Genomic DNA, 11,895 nt, shown 5'->3' with positions numbered 1-11,895 from the left:
TGTGTGTGTGTGTGTGTGTGTGTGTATACCAAATATACACAGTATAAATGTCACATTCTCTACTATATATTTAATAACGAACCATGTAATTCAGACTCTGGAAAGTGTATTTCTGTAAAATGTTGGCAGTGGGTAAAATTTGTGAGGCTTCCACCTCACCCCACCTCGTTTCCTGAACCTCCAAAACGGTTTTGTAACATATTGGGAGGTCACCGAAATTCATTTATTTGATTTAACGGAAAAAAAATTTTCCACTGATTCCGGGATGTTGGGGAGGGTCCGGTTTCCGAGGCTTCCATCTCACCCCATTTTCCGGACCCCATAAAGGGTTTTGAAACATTATAGGAGGTCACCGGAATTCATTCAACGAAAAAAAATTTCCAATGATTCCAGGTTTTTTTTTGGGGGGGGGCGGTCCCTCCCTTTTTCCGAACAAAAATAAGGGATTTACACCATATTAGGAGGTCAGTGTACTTGATTTCACTAAAAAAATCCATGTTTTTTTTTTCTTTGTGAAAATCGTGCAGGTGAAAGGATCAAATAATACCCATATATCTGTGTGGCTGTGAGTGTGCGTATCGAAAGAGAGTTTACATATATCAAATCTATATGTTTGTTTACACACAACTCATACACACGCACACATATTCACACACACGCACACACACATACACATGCATACATACACAAAAAAAACACACGCAGGCACGCACATACATGCACGTGCGCACATACACACGTGAGCGTACACATACATAAATAATGTTATAATAAAAAGTACAAACCTTGTTAAATGCAGCTACCCAGGTTTTCCTGATCAAACTAATTTATTTTGTCATTTATGAAACTGGCCTTACCACATAATATATATATTCTTTTATTCTTGTACTTGATTCAGTCATTTGATTGCAGCCATGCTGGACCATCACTTAGAAGGGTTTTTTTTTTTCTTAATGGAAGCAATCGAACATAGGACTTATTTCTTAAGCCTAGTACTTATTCTATGGGGCTCTTTTACCGAACCGCTAAGTAACAAGGATGTAAACACACCAATACCGAGTGTCAAGTGGTGAAGGGAGGACAAACACAGACGCAAAGTAAAGACACACGCATACAACCGCGCGCGCACACACACACACACACACACACATATATATATATATATAAGACGGGCTTCTTTCAGTTTCCGTTTACGAAATTCAATCAGAAGGTTGTGATTGGCCGGAGGCTATAGTAGAAGACACTTGCCCAAGGTGACACACAGTGGCACTGAACCCGGAACCAAGTGATTATGAAGCAAGCTTCTTAGCACGCAACCACTCCTGCGCTTATATATATATATATATATATATATATATATATATATATATATATATATATATATATATATATATATATATATATATATATATATATATATATATATATATATTTATATATATATATATATATATATATATATATATATATATATATATATATATATATATAAGCGCAGGAGTGGTTGCGTGCTAAGAAGCTTGCTTCATAATCACTTGGTACCGGGTTCAGTGCCACTGATTTAAAATATATGTATATATATATATATATATATATATATATATATATATATATATATATATATATATATATACAGGTTCTACATTTTTCTAACACATTCTCTCCATATATATTTTTCTCAAGTTGTTTGCTTTTATCACTTGATCTTTGGGCTGCTAAAATTAGGCTCTCTGTTTCTTTATTTAATTGCCCCTTTTTTAACCAAGCCCAGGATTTTGTTCCACATACCTCTTCACTGGCTCTTCGAAATTGGCCATGAAAAGATTTTTCTTCGACCTACCTGACGTGGTCTCATTCTATTTCATTCTTATCATTTTCTCCTATAACGCGCTTCATCACCTGTTCTTTAACTGTTTTTAGTAGTTATTATTATTATTATTATTATTATTATCATTATGTTTTTTTATTTCTTCTTTCTTCAAATTTTTTCCCATTTCTCGCCGAGTGTTTTCCGTACACCTAGGGCAGAGAAACGTTGTATGCATTCCCAATTTACACACGCAAATTCATAGGTAAAACATGTATTTAAGAAAAAAAAAATCATGAATGGATGTTGTTTTCACAGCGATAATGCTCTTCTTAGTACATGAGTCGTTCCAGTTAGCACGATTTTTTGCACCTCCTGTAGAGATGGTAAGCCTGGTATCATTTTCAAATAGATTTCAGTACCTTTTTTTATCATTCCTAGAGATCCTACAATCACTGGTATGGTAGTCGCCTTGAGGTGCCACATTTTGTCAATTTCTATTAGCAAGTCTTTATATTTACTGATCTTGTCAAATTCTTTCGCCGCTATATTATGATCACAGGGAATACTCATGTCAATTATCATTATTATTATTATTATTATTATTATCATTATTATTATTATTATTATTATTATTATTATTATTGTTGTTCAGTAGTTTTATTTTTATAACGTACTTTCACTTCACTACCGAGCGCAGCTCTGTGCGCCTTGGGTATGTGCTGTGGTTTGTTGTGGTGCTCTTATGTTTACTGTATTGAAAGTGTTTTGCGTAGAATGTGTGCAGTACCCAGTAGTGCAATTTTCTGTATGTTATATATATTTGTAAGTCCTGGTATTTTTGTTATGTATTTGTCTGAATATTTTTTTATTATACCTAAGGCACCTACTATGATAGGAATTGTTTCTGTTTTTAGATTCCACATTCGAGTTATCTCTATTTCCAGGTCTTTGTATTTTGAAAGTTCTTCCATTTCTTTTAGAGAAACGTTGTCATCTGCTGGTATTGATACATCAATTAGAAAGCATTTTTTTTCTTCATGATCTTTGACAACTATATCTGGTCTATTTGCCTTAATTTCTCTATCTGTGTGTATTGGCATATCCCAGAGTATGGTTGCTTTCTCGTTTTCTTATTATCATTATTATTATTATTATTATTATTATTATTATTATTATTATTATTATTATTATTATTATAATTATTATTATTATCATTATTATTATTATTATTATTATCATTATTATTATTATCATTATTATTATTATTATTATTATCATTATTATTATCATTATTATTATTATTATTATTATTGTTCAGTAATTTTATTTTTATAACGTGCTTTCACTTCACTACCGAGCGCAGCTCTGTGCGCCTTGGGTATGTGCTATGGTTTGCTGTGGTGCTCTTATGGTTACTGTATTGAAAGTGTTTTGCGTAGGATGTGTGCAGTGCCCAGTAGTGCAATTTTCTGTATGTTATATATATTTGTTATATATGTTTTTGTTGTGTATTTGTCTGAATATGTTTTTATTATACCTAAGGCACCTACTATGATAGGAATTGTTTTTGTTTTTAGATTCCACATTTGAGTTACCTCTATTTCCAGGTCTTTGTACTTTGAAAGTTTTTCCATTTCTTTTCGAGAAACGTTGTCATCTGCTGGTATTGATACATCAATTAGAAAGCATTTTTTTCTTTATGATCTTTCATAACTATATCTGGTTACTATTATTATTATTATTATTATTATTATTATTATTAATATTATTATTATTATTATTATTATTATTATTATTATTATTATTATTATTATTATTATTATTATTATTATTATTATTATTATTATTATTATTATTTATCTGTCTGTCTGTCTATGTATGTATGTATGTATGTACACACACAGGGGTACATTTACTTAAATTCGTAAGATATGAATGTAAATCACAATATTTGTAAAGGTTGATAAATTTCAGTCTTTCCTAATGCTTGGATTAAAGAAAAGAATTTATCTACTTTACAAATGCGTATTTTTATATTCTTTCACCAATAACCATATTTTTTTTTTCCAAGCTTATATAGAAATCTTTTCTCACCATTGTACTGAAGTGAAAACTCATTAATCATTTCACATGTTAACTTTTCTCTTAAAAATATATTTTCACTATTTTGTAACTCTAGCGTACATCACTACGAAGACTAAGAAAACAAACAAATGAAACTGCGTGTCTTCGATTATAGGTAGGATTTATGGCACATTGAGATAATTGTTAATTACCATATATAAAGACTGGTCGGTAAACTAAAATAAAGATTTTTATTTGAAATATGTAAAATATAAGAACTACAAATAAATCAATTCTCGGATAGAATCTGTCAATATTTTTCTTTTTTTTTATCTCTCTCATTCTCTCTCTCTATTATAAACTAACTTTCTTCGCATCGTCTTTATCTGCTCAATCTTTTTCTGACTCCCGCTTTCTCTCTCTTTCTCTCTCTCTCTCCCTCTCTCTTACTCTTACCGTGAGGAGAATGGATAACTGTGGCAATTCTAGAGCTAATACATGCAACCGAAGACACGATCGCAGATAGCACCCAGGCGTCGAGCCGAAAAACGGCGTTCCGCAGCTACCCCTCGCCGCCGGCGCCCGCTCGGCATGTCCAAGGCGGCGCACTCACGCTCGCCGCACGGTCGCGACAAACGGTCGGCCTTCCGCATTGGTCGCGTCGCAAATATTAGACTGAGACTTGTACTGAGGACGTGTCGAGAACTGTTTTTTGGTAACCATGAATGTTTCTTCCATATATCCCAAGATTGACCACGATGAAGGGATAGAAGCATGCATGGATGCCTTCGAAAAGCGGTCAAACAAAAGTATTCCATCAAATTTTCTCTGTAGATTATTGAGGTTTGTGTTACTCTGAAGTTTAGACAAAGATTTACCACCGGACGAAGGGTTGAGCCATGGGTAACCCATGGCAGTTAATTTTGCTAATGTCTTCATGATGAAATTCGAGACACAGTTACTGAAGACATTCAAATCCCTTCACGGTCATGAACCAATACTCCGGTTACGGTTCACTGATGACTTCCTTTTAGACTAGGAAGGATCACAGGATAGTTTAATTGACTTTTTGCATTTCTGTGACAGTTATACTAAAAGCTACGGCTTTAAGTGCAACATAAAGTTAACGTCTAGTTTTTCAAAAACTAGCGTTGAATTTTCGGACACAAAAGTTAAGATTTCTGGAGGCAGAATAGTGACAGAGTTATTTTGCAAGCCCACGTCATCCCACATTTACCTCCACCGCCGCTCCGATCATCCACATCATATAATTCGGTCAAATCCCAAATCCCAATTTTTGAGGATTTGTACTGACATAGGGGTTTCCTGGAAACGTGCAACGGCGTTTGTACATCATTATGTCAAACGTGGTTACATTGAATCACGATTAAAGGAAATAACAACTGAGATAGATAAGGTTAGCAAAGAAAGGCAAAACTTCATGCATAATTCTTACAAACACAATTCAATAGATTACAATTTTTTTAGTGATTCACTAGCATTTCAAAAGTGTTGCATGAAAGTTACCAGCATGTGGCGAAAAATAATCCTCGTTTCAAACATATATTTCCTCAGCCGCCTATTAGAGCCTTTAGACGAAATAAAAATATAAGAGAATTATTGACCTCTATATCTGATTCCAAGAAAACGAACATTGTAGTATCTGCACGTTGTACCTTGAAAAGCAGCCGCAAGAGAGGTAAGCACTGTTCATTGTGCAGCAACATGAGTCAAATGAATTCCATCAGGAATCATAGCAGAGATGTTATGATTTATACAGAAGGTGGAACTCGTAGAAATTCCCATTTGGTGTACCCGACAGAATGCACGAAACGCAACTTGATTTGTGTTGGTTGTACAACAGAACAATTAAACAAAAGATTCAATGGGCATAGATTTGACGTCAGGTACAATAACAGTAGTTCGATAGAACTTGCCGAACACTTTCTTTCAAACGACTGCAATTTTGAAAAAGACTTGAAAGTGCATATTCTCAGAAAAAATTCTGAATCTCCTTCACTATCACTTCTCAAATATGTTTGCGGGTTATCAACATCACGCCCTGGGGGAATGAATAAAATGACAGGAAAAAATCATCAAATTTATACAAAACAGTCTGATTAAGTATTATTATTCTTTTTCCTTTCCTTTTTTTCCTTTTTTTTTTAATCTTTTTTCTCTCTTTTTCCTTTCGCCTGTTATAAATTTGAAGCTTAAAAACTGATGATGTCATTCCATCAACGTGTGGGCGCTGGTTGCTATAATTTATACTTTAAAGTTAAATTTCTATAATTTTGAATTTTTATCACTTCTTATTTTAAAATCGACAAAGACTTACTGTCGAAATATCATTCAACCAATAAAATATCTATTACAATCGCATCACGCTCTTCGTCTTCTCTATTATTATTATCATTATGTTTTCCTCCGTTTCTCGCCGAGTGGTTTCCGTACACATAAGGCAGAGAAGCTCATTGTCTGCATTCCCAGTTTACACACGCAAATTCACAGGTAAAATATGTATTAAAAAAATAATAAATAAATAAATTCAAGAATGGATGTTGTTTTCACAGCGATAATGCTCTTCTCAGTACATGAGCCCTTCCAGTTAACACGATTTTTTGCACTTCCTGTAGGGATAGTAATCTTGGTATCATTTTCAAATAGGTTTCAGTACCCTTTTTATCATTCCTAGAGATAATACAATCACTGGTACGGTAGTCGCCTTGAGATGCCACATTTTTTCAATTTCTATTAGCAAGTCTTTATATTTATTGATCTTGTCAAATTCTTTCGCCGCTATGATATGATTGCAAGGAATACTCATGTCAATTAATAAACACATCTTCTTTGTCTGATCTTTTATAATAATATCCGGTTTATTAGCTTTTATAGTCTTGTCGGTATGTACGGGGAAGTCCCAGAGAATCGATGCATTTTCTCCCTCAGTCACATCTTCAGGATGGTGTTTATACCATCTGTCAGTGGTTTTGATTTTATAATGCCGACATATTGTCCAGTGTAAATTATTATTGGCCTTATCATCATCATCATCATCATCGTCATCATCATCGTCATCATCATCATCATCATCATCGTCATCATCATCATCATCATCATCATCATCATTATTATTATTATTATTATTATTATTATTATTATTATTATAATAATAATTATATGTTTGACTTTTGCTTTGTATTTGTACAGGTTGGGTCCAAGTCTCACCCAGAGAATTCAAGAGACAACAAGTTAGAAGTGCATGTAGGTGTTATGCCTAGGATGTCATATATTTCGTTTTGCACATAGCATTGTTATAGAGAATGTTTAAGAAAACGTAAGAAAATTATGAGTTTATTTTAAAATTTGAGATTACATAGACAGTATTTTACGTAGGATACGGGCAATTCCCATGAGCACTATCTTTTGAATTTCTGCCAATTTCTATTTCAAGATCTTTATACTTGCTCAGTTTTTGGTAGGTCTTGACAGATATATTTGTGTCGATTGAGACAGTCATATCAATGAGGAGGCATGATTTTTGTCTGAAGTCTTTCAATATAATGTCTGGCCTATTTGCATCTATCTTTCTGTCAGTTTGAATGGTGAAGCTCCAGAGGAGTGCGATGTGATCATTTCCAAGCACTAGAGGTGGTTTGTGTTCCCACCAGTTTTTATCATGAGGAAGGTCCAGGTTTTGGCAAATTACCCAGTAAATATATTGTGCTGCTCTATCATGCCTGTTGAGATACTCTGTAGGCGCAAGAAGACTGCACATGGAAACAACATGATCAATGGCTTCATTTTGTTGTTGATATACACGACATCTTGGGCTACTGCCGTTCTTTAATATTGTGGCCTGGTAGCTCCTTGTAAGCAGGCACTGATCTTGGGCTGCTATGTTAAATCCTTCTGTCGCTGATTTTAAGACAGAAGACACTAACCATTCATGGGTAAAGGCTTTGTCAACATCGGCATTATGAGCTCTCTTTGGGTATTTGCCATTAAGAGGTTTTTCTTGCCATTTATCAGTAAGAATATCTAAGGCAGCAGTTTTAACACGGGTTTTCACACGTTTGTTTCCAGTACGTCTAATTCTGGGATTTATTGTTTTAGAATTCATTTAAATATTTTTTACCTGTTTTGTTACTGAGTATGATGCTTTTTTGTTTTCATGCTTTAAGACAAGTTTTAAGATCCAATCATATAACTTTTCAGGAAGGTATCTGTTATTATTATTATTATTATTATTATTATTATTATTATTATTATTATTATTATTATTATTATTATTATTATTATTATAATTGAGTGAGAGAGCAGTGCATGCCATCAAAGTGACACTGGGGTAAAATATACGAAGCCCATTATACCCATCATGACTACCCGTCTGATAAGGGTACACCAGGCACATGCATCACAACCATATGTACGCGACATGGTGATCTCATATCAAGATAAACAGCGCATGACCTCGCATGTGGGCCCAGTTAGAATTTTCTTCAGGTCGAGTAGCCCATCCCGCTCAAAAGTTCCCTGAATAAGGTTTGTTTAACGATGTTGTGCAAAACACCCATGTTTCCAAAGGTGAATTATTCAAACCCCCAAAGAATTCCTCTCAACACATGGCTATGATGCTCCCCCACTACTTCTGCTCATGATCAGAGATGCACATATCGTCAGCCACCAAGGGACATGCTCAACTGGTTAAGGTCAAGCAAATGACAAGCAAATCTGTGGTATCAAGCAGAACATTTGCTGTAGCCCATCTTATTATTATTATTATTATTATTATTATTATTATTATTATTATTATTATTATTATTATTACTATGGTCAGGCGGTCAGTCTTTTGCTAGCCTCCTCTAGTGGTGGATTAGGTATGCCATGGCTCCTAATGAGCAGACACGCTCTTAGCTTACGCCATCTGAAACGATTTTGGACTATTAGCGTGTGTGGGCTCCATCTGTCAGGCAGCTCGTCTCCTTGCCGGAGCTACAGCCCTTGGTGATGAAAATACCGAGACTGGACATCTGGCACCTATAATGTCGTCAGGTGCTCACAGCCCTCTACCAGTCCGGCAATAGGATCGGTGGATGTTCTGATTTAGAAATTTATAGAGGATTATTGGCGGGGAAGTACGACGACGACCTCAAAGAGACTCTGTGCGCCTACGAGAACGAACTGGCTAGTCTGTTCCGGAGGACTTTCCGATCCGGAACTATCATGGATAATATCTAGATGTTCTTGGCTTGGCTGTGCTACCGGGGAGTCGCTACTGAGATAAACTTTAAAGGCATGTATGTACCGTCAGACGTGTTTGTCCGAGGCGTGTGCAGAGTTATGAAATCGTTCTGCACCCCCTCGCTCAGTGTCCGGGCATTACTGACTCGTGGAGTTATATTGAACAGCTGCTGTCGCATGTGAGACGGATTCGTCTGTAGGCCGTCTGTAGAGATGATCGCACGGCCGCCTTCCTTCAATTTGGCAGGCAAGACATTTTTCCTTTGCCTGGTGGCTGTAGCGAAAAAATTTGTTTGGTGGACAAGGATGAAAGGCATGAAGACAGATCCATTCCTCTTTGGTAGAGCACTCATTGACTTCAAGTTTCACTTGAAAAGGAAACTGAGAGTGAAGGGGGAAGTGCTGTCATTGAGTGAGTTTAGTGAAAGTTGGGTGAAAGTTATGAAAATGGCAACAGTAGATGGTATCGCTCTAAGTGTAGACCTGTGAGTCGGAGAGAAGGAAGTAGGGGGGGGGGCTCTTCAATTATCCCTAGAGACCTTCCTGTATTAGGAGGGCCACATCTCTATCATCCTCCCAGCCATTTAAAAAAAAACCTTTGTATGCTATATATATGTCATTTCTTCAGTGTATACCGTGTATAAATAATCTCTTTCTTTCCTTTTTCTATCATTTTATTATATGTAAATCTTTGTATTGCCTCAGTTATCCTTCGCCCTTGTGGCAAATAAATGAAATCATTATTATTATTAAGTCAGCGAGCTAGCAGAATGGTTAGCACGCCGGGCAAAATGCTTAGTGGCATTTCGTCCGTCTCTACGTTCTGAGTTCAAATTCCGCCGATGTCAATTTTGCCTATCATCCTTTCGGGGTCGATAAAATAAGTATCATTTAAACACTGGGGCGATGTAATCGACTCACCCCTCCATCCTCGAAGCCGCACTTGTGGCAAAAGTTTGAAATAATAATTGTTGCTATTAAGGCAGCGAACTAGCAGAATCTTTAGCACGCCGGGAAAAATGCTTAGCAGCATTTCGTCCGTTTTTACGTTCTGAGTTTAAATTCCGCCGAGGTCGACTATCATCCTTTCGGGGTCGATAAAATAAACACCAGTTGAACACTGGGATCGATGTAATCGATTCATTCCTTCCCCCAAAATGGATATCCTTGTGGAAAAATTTGACACCATTATTATTATTATTATTATTATTATTATTATTATTATTATTATTATTATTATTGTTGTTGTTGTTGTTGTTGTTGTTGTTGTTATTATTATAATGAAGGCAACGAGCTGGCAGAATCGTTAGCGCGCCTGGCAAAATGCTTAGCAGCATTTCGTCCGTCTTTACATCTTTAGTCTGAATGCCACCGGGGTGGACTTTACCTACCATCCTTTCGGAGTCGATGAAATAAGTACCAGTTGAGTACTGGTGTCGATGTAACCGATTAAGCCCACTCCCCAAATTTCGCACCTTTTGCCTATAGTAGGAAGGATTATTATTATTATTATTATTAAGACAGCGCGCTGGCAGAATTGTTAGCGCGCCAGACAAAATTTGAAATCAATATTCTTCTGGCTTTCCGTTCTGAATTCAAATTCTGTCGAGGTCAGCTCTGTGTTTCATTCTTTTGACGTCAATAAAATAAGTACCCGTGGAGCATTGTAGATCAATATAATCGACTAGCATATTTTCCCAAAATATCATCCTCTGTACCTCTAGTAAAAAGAATTATTAAAGATGCTGGACTGGAAAAATTGTAACAGCATCAGGAAAAAATGCCTTACAGTATTCCTTTAGACTCTTAAGACTTTGAATTTTAATCCTTCCGGGAACAACTTTGCTTATCATTTTTCCGGGGTCGATAAAAAAAGTGCCAATTAAGTACTGGATCCAATATAACCGACTAACACACCCTCACACATACGCACACACAACTGAAATTGTAGGTCTTGTGTCAAAATTTGAAACTATTATAATTATAAGTTGCTGTAGTCGCAGTAGCAGTAGCATGTCCGAGGGTTGTATGTTTCAATTCCCTCTTTGTAGCATTATTTGAAATAGCATATTACCGACTACATTCTATTCATTTCTTCCCAATTTTTATTTTCAGAGAATCAAGGTTTGAAAATACGTTTTATTGTTTGCCAGCAGAGAAGATGAACGATATCAACTGCCACAATCAATTAGATGTTATTTGAATCTACGTAACGCAAAAAGAAATTTTAAATTTCCTAAGGAAGCAGTGAGTGAAAATTGTTCAATACCTAAAGTCATAAATTTAGTGATAGAAACTTATCTTTCGACAAGTGGAATCTGTGAAAAAATTCTGGTTTCTACCTGCTAAAGGGTTTTATAAAAATTTGTTTTATACAAAATGGCATTCGTCATGTTGAAAATAAGTTATTATATTATGTGTCTGTTTTATCAATAAAAAATAAATAGGGTGTTATTTTTATGAATTAAATCTCTGCCTGAAACCACGTTTATTTCATTTAATACATATTGAGTTGAATTTTTGCATCATAAGTTGTCCATAAAATTCAGAACTAGTTTCAGTTAGTTTGAGATTTAAAAGATTGTAAAGAAGTAGTATTGTTACTCTATAGATTTCAATGACAATGATGTACTACTGACTACTTCACGGTCAAACACAGAGCGAGAAAAAAAAACATAATTGAAGAGATGATATTGAGCAGGGTTTCCGTTCCTGGAGGAGCTCATATTATTTCAGTTGCAGCGATGACGAAAACGAACCGACCAAAATTAAACATA

General features: G+C 35.4%; 1 protein-coding gene across 2 annotated transcripts in view; it reads left to right on the top strand.

Moving 5' to 3' along the window:
- Positions 1 to 11,656, top strand: part of LOC106868722 (uncharacterized) — a 169,647-nt gene extending 157,991 nt beyond the window's left edge. The window contains exons 2-3 of one of the 2 annotated variants that reach the window (XR_016244007.1): positions 7,085 to 7,211; positions 11,234 to 11,656. The gene's annotated coding sequence lies outside the window, so the exon portion shown is untranslated. The remainder of the gene's footprint in view (positions 1 to 7,084; positions 7,212 to 11,233) is intronic. The other variant, XR_016244008.1, reaches the window with a different exon arrangement.
- The last annotated feature ends 239 nt before the right edge of the window (positions 11,657 to 11,895 follow it).

Source organism: Octopus bimaculoides, chromosome 13 (assembly GCF_046866305.1).
Source record: "Octopus bimaculoides isolate indiv1 chromosome 13, ASM4686630v1, whole genome shotgun sequence".
Classification (NCBI taxonomy): domain Eukaryota; kingdom Metazoa; phylum Mollusca; class Cephalopoda; order Octopoda; family Octopodidae; genus Octopus; species Octopus bimaculoides.
The sequence above is the reverse complement of the archived record's forward strand: the minus strand, read 5'-3'. Positions and strand labels throughout refer to the sequence as shown.